Source organism: Phaethon lepturus, unplaced genomic scaffold (genome assembly GCF_000687285.1).
Source record: "Phaethon lepturus isolate BGI_N335 unplaced genomic scaffold, ASM68728v1 scaffold52779, whole genome shotgun sequence".
NCBI lineage: Eukaryota > Metazoa > Chordata > Aves > Phaethontiformes > Phaethontidae > Phaethon > Phaethon lepturus.
In genome coordinates this window covers 32,170-38,769 of record NW_010562390.1, presented here as the reverse complement: position 1 = coordinate 38,769, position 6,600 = coordinate 32,170, and positions in this window count along the sequence as shown.

Sequence of the window (6,600 nt, the reverse complement as noted above, 5' to 3'; positions counted from 1 at the left end):
TCTCCCCCTGACCTGCCACCCTATACAGAATTTTATTTACTGCAAATTATATCCCTAAAAAGTCAACCACTCTCTGATTTCTATGAGCACAGTGCAGAAGTTGGGCACTGAGACAGAAAATACTGGACTTAGTGATACTGATACATAGGAATATACCTTCAGGCAGTGCTAGATGCTGCTCCAAGTCACATAGGCACTGCTCTAACACCAGCAAGACAGGACAAAATACATCCGAGGTTATCTGGATTGGCAGGAACTGAACTTAACTGAAATATCAGTTACAGACTTTACTTTCCCTTCCACTCAAAGCTAAGCAAAATAAATGAGAAATTACCAGCTACAACACAAGTAAACATAGATATAAATTTTACAGTCATCTGTAGAAATATCTGTTTTATAAGCGGGTACAGTCATAAACTGCAACAACTTAAGGATATTTACATACATACTTAAATGATGCTGGCCATTGCATGAACTCATTTTACCACTAAGTTTTCCAACAACTTAGCTTATATAATGTCGACTGTGCTGATAGATGAAGATGACGTGTACAGCCTGAAAGAATATATTATTAAGATGGACAACAGTAGCTAGTTACCATATAAAGCATACTCAGTTTAACTGTATCTCCCATTCAATTTTATTTCATAACTTTGAATTGATGTTTTATACCTCCTACCTGCCGTAATTGGCATTTTTTTCTTACATGTTAAAAATCAGAAAAAAATTGCTCCCAATATGACCTTTTCAACTTTCAACATACAAAACGCAAGTACTTCAAGTCATCTGTGCACCAAACCACCTCAAAGCTGGCATTTGTCTTAAACTTATGTAGACTATTTCAAGCACTCTTGAGCACCCCCTTTGGGCTGGTCCAGCCGCTTCTAATTGTTAGGTGCTTCATTCGTCCAGGCACCCCAACCTCCCCATGGGGTCAAAGCTTCGTATTTACTCCTCACAGTCCAGCTGTTTAACACTGGAGACCAAACTTTTCCTGCCCTGTTTACCAGCCACACTAACCTGTTGTGAAGTGGGCCACCGATGAGAAAACTTACAACGCTGCATCAGGCTACCAACTTAGGGTACAGTTCCACTGAGAAATTGTTACTTCTGCCTAAAATGTTAGCACGTGAAAAGAATTAAAACAGTATCCAAGGCATAAAAGTTTACATTTGGTATGTCGATATATTTTGCAATTAATTTATCAAATGGCTTCTCTACACATTGCAATTTTGATATTTTGCCCGCAATGTGCATATGCCATAGCACCAGAGATTTGAGAACCCTCACCCTTATGCCCAGATTTAGTAACTTTCTTAGGCAAAGACCTCGTCAAAATTATACAAAGTAGAAAATAAAGGTAAGTTTGAAGTCAGAAGTTGCTCCAAAAAAAAAAAAAAAAAAAAATCACCATTCAAAATTTCGCAGAAAACAATCAGAATTTGCAGTCAAAGAACATTAAGAATTTACAGGACTGCAAATAAATCTAAATAATCCATTATTTTCAGATGATGGTATTGAACTTTTTGATGCAAAACAAAAAAGCAGTTTACACTGTCTTTCTCTCTGGACTACAGCATTAAATCAAGGGGACTAACAAAGCAATGCAAACAAGTGTATCACACCAGAGGTTATCACCTCCATCTCGCATTATCAGAAATAAACATGAGATTGTAAATGGTGAAAACTGAGGCTGAGCTCTATGTATTGGTGCCAACCAATCATCCCAAGAGGTCTATGCCAGCATCTGGTACTTGTAATGCAGGGCTGCTGGGGAACAATTCTATGATGGAGAAAGACAAACACCTAGAAGCAGAGGTATCTTAAAACTGCTGCATCCAGACCTGTTTGTGGCCCCAAGTTTGGCCCAAAGAGTCCTTAACCTCGCCTGCAGTTTGAAGCCATTGCCCCCCAGGGGAAAACACCACACAAGCCATTAAAATGAACATAGGCCTGCTGATTTCTTTGACCACCACATACAACTTCTTGCAAGCTTTATCCCTCCCAACCCCTACCACGTCCATCTTTTCCCTGCCAGCCTTATGCCGTTCTCCACGTGCATGTTAAAAACCACTACAGGAGCCCTCCGTTAGCAGGTCAGAAACTTTGCAGGCCTGTCATGCCCCGAGAGCTGGGCTGATTACCGAGCAGATTCCCATCTCCCCGTCTGTTCTGATCGATTCCCTTTAATGGGGAGCGTGTCATCTGAACAACGCGCCATGCTAGTGCAGATACCTCTGTAATGTACAAATGACAAAGTCTGGTTCCCAGTGCACCTGGCTGACTATATTTAAATAAATGATCTTAAGAGTTGCCAGTGTTTTGAAGATGGTTAGAGCCAGTCAAACCTGAGAAGCGGATTGCTGGGTGCCTAAGGTTCAAAAGCTGATGGAAGCTTTTTCTGCAGCAGGTGCCTTCTTCACACATCTTAGATTGATGACCAAAAAAGCTATTCCTCTCCCTCACAGAGACGCTTCTCTCTTCAGCAGTTATCTATTTGTAAAAAACCTGTACTACTACTATGACGTTTTGAAGACTTATTTAACTAAGAGGTCCAAAACGTACCAGAGCCAACAGGTAATTAGCCGGGGCGGGGCAGGGGGGGAGTGGTGAGAGGAGTTGTGTTTTGATTTTCTTGCTAATCATAGGTATACTTGAATAGATTTAGTCTATTCAAATCCAAATATCCACACACCTGCAATATCAAGAGCTGGCAGCTTTACACAGGAGCTGTGCAACAGGCATATACCAAACATAAACACAGCAACTATAAACATCGCAGAAGTATTTTCAGAGTGATTCCCCAAAAGACAAGATCAATTTCTATCAACAACAAAGACAATGTTTTATTGAACAAATCTATGTACAGTACAAAAAAGTTTTTAAAATGAAACACTACCGTTGATTTATTGCAGTTTGATGGCTCAGTTTCAATTTGTACTCTTATATAAAATGCAAAGTAAAATAATTTAACATTCAACAAGGAAGCACAAATTTCCTTTCTTGCTGAACCTGTAACAGCTTTTACAAATTAACAGAGTCCCAAAATGCATATGCTGCATTTCTTCAGAAAGGTGTTATACAGTACCAAATAAATTAAGAAAATAGTAGCGCTCCCAACCCCCTTTGAGTCTTTTGTCCATACCACTAGTTTTAAACAATAAAAGAAATGAGTACAGCTGAACCTTCAATGTGATATTAAAATCACAAAGTTTAATGTTATAAATTATCCAAACTATACAATTTATATAGTTTTAATGAATATGGCTAAATAACCAAAGTACCAGTGACCTTTCCCCACAGATATGACCACTTTCAACCTACTATTTCTTTTTTTGTGAAAGGTGCCTACCAAGCAGCAACTCTTCAAAAATTAGAACTTACATGACCTTTACAGTGAACTGTGATCAGGTTAGAGTAGACAGTCTTAAAAAGAAAGTCTAAATCCAAGTTATAGCCGCCTGGAGGAACGTTATTAAAATATGATTATCAGCAATGAAATGCACAAACTTCGATCCAACAAGGCTCCCAAGCTCATGTATAACTTCAGGCAGCTTTAAGATATTTGCATGCTTACATTACACATGTACTTCAGTATTTATTGAATCAAAGTGATACATCTTGAAGAATTATTTGAAATTATATCATACAATGCTTAATGTCTGGGGAAAAAAGCTTTCAATTCTAGATTTGGAACCTTTTTCAGCCCTAGAAGTTGCAGGCTTAGGATAGGGTAATACTCAACATACTAAAGAATCCTTAAAAAGCATGTAGAATAATTCCCCATATGTTACAAGAATCTTTTTGCTCCTAATTAAAGTTGCTTAATACTGCAACTATCTGAGAATACCAACAGGGATCAGAGAGTAGTTTAAAGAAAATGCAGTCTTCTGAAGTAAAAAAAAACCCAAAACCATTACTAACAAATGTTACCACCCATTCGCTACTTTAAGTCAATTTAGCATATTTCTGATAGGTGTTAGGTGATGCTAATGTTCACCTATGTAAGAATTCAGTCTTCCAGTTTTCCAAAGTATATATACTGAACACAGGGTATAAACAAATGGTGGTGTCCAAGAAAAGCATCTTTGAACAAAAATGAGTTTAATGCAGGTACAAAAAATTATGGTCACAGTTTATGCATGTACATAGATGCACTTATCTACACACTTAAACCAAAGAAAATACAAATTTCAATCATGTTTTTAAAGCATCTTCAAACACATGGAGCTCCAGAAAAAGGCAAAAAAGCACCAAAGATTAAAGGTACATTTAAAAGACTTTACACAAACATTTTTGTCTTATCTATTGACCGAGTTTTCAGATTTTTAAAACTGTAATACTTTTAAAATTCACCTTTTTTCCCCAAATATATTTAAGAAAATTTAACTAGATTAACAATGTTAAGGAAAGAAAGGGGAGCCTGGGAACATTCAAGATAACTGGGTCCTTAAAAATTAGTTGGTAACTTGAAAGCAAAAAATGTGCAAGTGCATTTGGCTGATAAGGTCCCCATTAATTTTATGTTTAAAAACTTTTAATGTATCAATATATGTAAATATATATAGTGTGTGTATATATGTATATAATAATGAATGATGCATTTAAATCGTGTTTTTTTGCAAATGCAAAAAAATTCTTTGGTGCCTCAAATGTCATACAAATCTCTGAAAGTGGGCCAGTCATCGGTATTAATGTAATGCACACATACCTGTGATCATAATTTTATAACCTTTTACATTAATCCAACTCAAAGTTAAGGCAAAAATTTTCTAGAAATCAAAAGAGTACGATTTTGAATTTGCGTTCTTTTTACCTCCCAGGAGGGGAAAAGGAAGCAGAATTAATGCAAATATCTGTTTAATTTCACAGAGGGTTATTAGCAGAGGCATTACTGAACTATTAAGTTTAAGTTCCAGAACTACTTAACAGCCTATTTTACAATGAAACCCTTAGGTTTGCAAGTGTGAACCATTGCTACAATGAACAGATCTTTTATGTACCTCTTGATTTTTTTACTCAGTTTTTACACAGCTGTTGATTTAAGCAAGTTGATCATTTTATTATGCCATACACACACTGTGATGAACTATTCAGTAAGCAAACTAGCTGAGCAGGAACAGTTGGTCTTTGCTGTCTTACGTTTCTGTGATGACTCCATCTGTACCTTCCATGCCTACCACCATATTAAAATTTTCAACTACTCACATGGAACAGGTTCCCAAATAAAACATTTTTAGGTGGCAAGACAGCATATGATAAATTAGAGGATAAGTTACCACAGTAATTAGACCTAAACATGCATGTTTGCCACACCTTTATTTGGAGTGGGAAGACCAAAAACTAAAATAGCATCCTTCTGGTTTCAAAATGTCCTGTATTTCAATGTTACATATAGAGCCGAATGACTCAAATTTCCTCTCTTCACATTCTGATTGTTTCTATGAATGTTAAATTTTGGACAGATAAAGTGCTTAAGTTTAATTCCTTCACAAACTTCTGGGAAAGGCTATCTTTTCAAGAGATGCTCCTAGATAGGGTTGTAATGTGTCTTAAGGTTGAGTCGATACCTATTTTCTCCCCTCCTCTAGACAGTAAATAAGTAGTTACAGTACCGAGTTGTGACCTACCACCACTAAGCAACATCACATATACGAAACAGGCTGTTCCTGATAGTTTTTTTTTTTTTTTACAACTGGACACATGCTCTGCTTTGGTCTGCCATTTTCTTAAAAAAAACTTTTTTTAAAACAGGAAGCAATCTCAAGCTCTTTTCAGTCATACCAACAGCTGAAGGACCTCTGTATTTGAATAAAATTAGTTTAACTCTGCCCTGTAACACAAGCTTAACCCCTTTCACATTCTGTATTCGTTTCAATCTGCTTCTGTTGATAGTCACACGATCTGTACATGAACTGCTTGTATTAGTCTTCCTGCACCTACAACAGATGTTTTACAGGACATTTAACATACACGTTTACCTTGCAAAGGGCTTCTCTCGCATGCATCTGATATCCACTGTGCATAACTTTCACACTTAATATCACATCAACTCACTTTTCCTTGCATGCTCTGTACTTCAAGTTTTTGGCTATTTGAGCATTCCATCCATCTTAGATTTCTTTCTACATTCTCTTTTTGGATTCTGAATACAAGTTTATTAAATGAGCTCCATGCTGTCAAGCAGATAGTGGAATCACATACTCAAACTTTGAAAAAAGAATGCATGGTTCCTCTATGAATTTCTTACCCATATTGTAATAATGTAACACCTTCTTGAATGATTCTTTCCCAGCTGTGCAGATGGATACCCTTTAACCACACTTTTCCCAACTAAAGCAGTTTTCAGAATTGGCTGGGTTTATTTCCATAAGGCCATTAACCCCTCTGCTTTCTCTGCCTGCTCAGCTGTATGCTGTATTTTCCTTAAACCTTCATGCTAGAAAGACTGTGCCGCTAAGCTTCAATCACACATTTGGAATGAATGTGGCTTTTCGGATAACTGGTACTTTGGGGATTTTGTAGCAACCTTTCTGGACTCAAGACCTGCAGAGCTTCTGTTATTCCTCTGTGAGTTTCATCTAGAAAATGTGCTTTGTC